Source organism: Solanum tuberosum, unplaced genomic scaffold (genome assembly GCF_000226075.1).
Source record: "Solanum tuberosum cultivar DM 1-3 516 R44 unplaced genomic scaffold, SolTub_3.0 scf00270, whole genome shotgun sequence".
NCBI classification, from domain to species: domain Eukaryota; kingdom Viridiplantae; phylum Streptophyta; class Magnoliopsida; order Solanales; family Solanaceae; genus Solanum; species Solanum tuberosum.
Genome location: NW_006239200.1, coordinates 267,437 through 271,560, shown reverse-complemented (window position 1 = coordinate 271,560; position 4,124 = coordinate 267,437).

Below are 4,124 nucleotides of genomic sequence, written 5' to 3'. Positions count from 1 at the left end.
TTACAAAGAAGAGAATAAATCTAACTAATTCAAATAAGCTATACCTAACAAGACATAGCGTAGTTGAATAAACCATAAAAAGGACACTGCAAAAATAAACTTCAGGGAGGTTGTTTAATTCTCTTGAGATTTTTCCTCCTGAAATTAATCATTCCCATTCTTTCTAGACAGTAGCTTCCCCTTGCAGCTTTGGGGAGTTGTACATGAGTATAGAATTGCTGGAGAATATAAAATGTATGGCTGAGTTTGGACATGAAATCTGCAGTACTCTTGGCCTCCCTGTATATGTGATTGCACTAGAAAAATGATAATTTCTTGATGAGTTCCCCCAGCTCCTGAATATCATGTTGCATTCTCCAAGGAGGTTTGGAGGTGTGATTAATCCATTTAGTGAGCATTTTAGAATCTACCTCCAAATTGATCATCTTAAAGCCATGTTGTATACTCCAGTGGAGGCCATGGATAACAGCTTGAGCTTCAGCCTGATTGTTAGTGCCAGTGCCAAGAGGAATATCAAATGCATAGATCATTTTACCATCTGCATCCCTCAAAATACCTCCTCCTCCTATTTTCCCCGGATTAGTAATGGCACTACCATCCGTGTTTAGCTTGAAGGTCTGTTGTATAGGTCTTTCCCAGCTCACAACTTTGATCATGGTATCATGTCTGCAATTTCCTACCATCCTTATCAAATCTGGCTAATTGTTTGACCAATGGATATAGGGGTAGGTTTTGTTGAGCAAGTTAATGATGTCTTCTAGGATTAGAAACTTTACTCTAGCAGTGTTGGATTGCTTATCACCATAATTTGCTGCACACCTATTTTTCCACAAATTCAAACAAATAATTAACGGTAAAAGTCAAATCACTAATTTATGGACTTCATTCTTGTGATCTTGCTCCCACCATTTTAACAGAAGATTGTGCAGGTGTCACGACCCAAGCCTAGGGCCTAGACGTGACATGGCGAATGAGGAACCCGAAGGAACCCCAAACAAGCCTCTTAAACTTGTCATCACACTTCATCGGTCACGGAAGTACATTCAACATTAATTAACGGGAAATAGGGACTAAGGGCAAATCATTTCAAAATGACATCATAGAATAAGAGTCAAGCTCATTTACAAAATACTTGTCCAACGCACACCTCTACATACATAGATAGGACGGGGGCCATGACATATTACCGGCTCCCCTCATAGTCAAAATACAATTACAAGCTAAAGTCTCAAAACATAGGAGTAGGAAACATAACATAGCCCTCGAATCATTGAGGACTCACCAACAACTCGGATAAGCACCGTACTAGCCACGTGAATGAAGAGAAGGATCAAGAGTAACTCCGGTCCCTACATGGTGACATCATGTAGGCAAAATATGCGTTAGTACTTGGAATGTACTAAGTATGCGGGGTGCAACACAACAATAAACAAGGACACAATCGAAATACAAGAAATAGTTTCATAGGCATTATGAATAACAATATGAGGATGCATGATAAAAGTGAAGTCAAAACATGTTTAAGTAAATCTATACTAATAGTAGATATCATATGTGTATGCATGATCCAACCAATCTATAACCCCAACTTAGGATGGGGGATGCCGTTCACACCCGGACACCCTGGTGGCAAGGTATAAACCCCTCACATGGTTGATGTTGGTCACACCCCAAGCATCCTAGGTGGTGAGATATAAACCTCTCACATGGTTGATGTTGGTCACACCCCAAGCATCCTAGGTGGTGAGATATAAACCTCTCACATGGTTGATGTTGGTCACACCCCAAGCATCCTAGGTGGTGAGATATAAACCTCTCACATGGTTGATGTTGGTCACACCCCAAGCATCCTAGGTGGTGAGATATAAACCTCTCACATGGTTGATGTTGGTCACACCCCAAGCATCCTAGGTGGTGAGATATAAACCTCTCACATGGTTGATGTTGGTCACACCCCAAGCATCCTAGGTGGTGAGATATAAACCTCTCACATGGTTGATGTTGGTCACACCCCAAGCATCCTAGGTGGTGAGATATAAACCTCTCACATGGTTGATGTTGGTCACACCCCAAGCATCCTAGGTGGTGAGATATAAACCTCTCACATGGTTGATGTTGGTCACACCCCAAGCATCCTAGGTGGTGAGATATAAACCTCTCACATGGTTGATGTTGGTCACACCCCAAGCATCCTAGGTGGTGAGATATAAACCTCTCACATGGTTGATGTTGGTCACACCCCAAGCATCCTAGGTGGTGAGATATAAACCTCTCACATGGTTGATGTTGGTCACACCCCAAGCATCCTAGGTGGTGAGATATAAACCTCTCACATGGTTGATGTTGGTCACACCCCAAGCATCCTAGGTGGTGAGATATAAACCTCTCACATGGTTGATGTTGGTCACACCCCAAGCATCCTAGGTGGTGAGATATAAACCTCTCACATGGTTGATGTTGGTCACACCCCAAGCATCCTAGGTGGTGAGATATAAACCTCTCACATGGTTGATGTTGGTCACACCCCAAGCATCCTAGGTGGTGAGATATAAACCTCTCACATGGTTGATGTTGGTCACACCCCAAGCATCCTAGGTGGTGAGATATAAACCTCTCACATGGTTGTCCGGTTCTTTTCCCCCGGACCGGGCATGGTCATGCAACACTTTATATAGGAAATTCCCATTAGGCTCTAATGCAATCTCACGTATGGAATGAACATATACACAAGCTTAGTTTGTCATCAACACATCTCTGGATTTCCATACATCTCATAACTCAAGCTTTAAAGCATCGATTCATCAATTCTCCATAGTTGGACATTTTGTCAAACACCTTGAAGGCATGTAATGGAATCAAAGAGCATGGAAAATAGGGTAGTAATTATGCAGCCAAACCAGTGAACAACCTACAACAACACCTTTTTAACACCCACAATACCACATGAAAATCTCCACATCCATTCCAAATTTAGGTTCAAGTTCTAGGGTCACAACATGCTCAAAACAATCACTTTTCATGTTTAAAATTCAATGTGCAGGAAATTATTACAAAGAACAAGACTAATTTATGAATCTTAACTTAAACCATGAATTAGTGAGTAGAATAGAGTCTAGGCACTATGGGTGGAAGGACCCATGAGTTCAACACCACATACCTTGAGTTTTTATGAAGGTCTTGAGAGTGTCTTCAATGGAAGCTTGGAACTTGGAGCAAGAGTCTCTTCAATCTTGAGGAAGGTTTTGGATTAGGGTTCTTGAGAGAACTTGAGAGAAAATGTGTCTAAGTATGGGAGAGGTGTTTTGGGAAATGTTTTAGAGATGGGAATTGAACTAATGGTATATAGGAAATAACATATGCCCTTTGGAAAAATGGTCCAACACTTAGAAAAAAAAATGAGGCGGGTGAACAGTAAAAACGCTCACTGGAAATTGCCTTTCCTGCCGGACAGATTTTACGAAAATGGGCATAACTTCTTCGTCCGAACTCCGAATGAGGTGAAACGAAGTGCGTTAGGTAGCTAAATCAAAGGGCTTTCCATGGATATATTATTGGCCACCAAATAATTTGTGTGCTAGGAGATATGACCCTCCAAAGTAGACCCTCGAAAAAGCCTTCACTTGGAAATTTTGGATTTTGATACGGTTGCTCTAAAATTTGGGTTAGACCCATTTCCCACTCAATTTGACCCCCTAAACAAGAATATGAAGTTGGATTTTCGAAAAACGAAACGAATTTTGAGATATATGGAAATTACAATTATAGGTGTTTTCGAAGCACATTTTCGGGCATTTTTGGGGTCGTTTCAGCAGGGACGTGTGCTGATGTTGGACACAAAAAGTAGTAGAGTAGAACTTCCATAGATGACTTGCAAAATGGCCAGACACAATGATATGCTCAATATTATCTTCCCCTGGAACATAGCAGCAAGAGCACTGTGCAGGTTCGATACCAAAGGTGATCAATTTCTCATTGGTTGGCAATTTACATTTTAATGCTCTCCAAATGAGAAATGACAACTTAAAGGGGATGTGGTTATCCCAGATACCTTTACCCATGATACACTTATCCTTTTTTTTTCTGATGAGATTACAGGTTCAGGAACAAGAGAACTTACCATTATC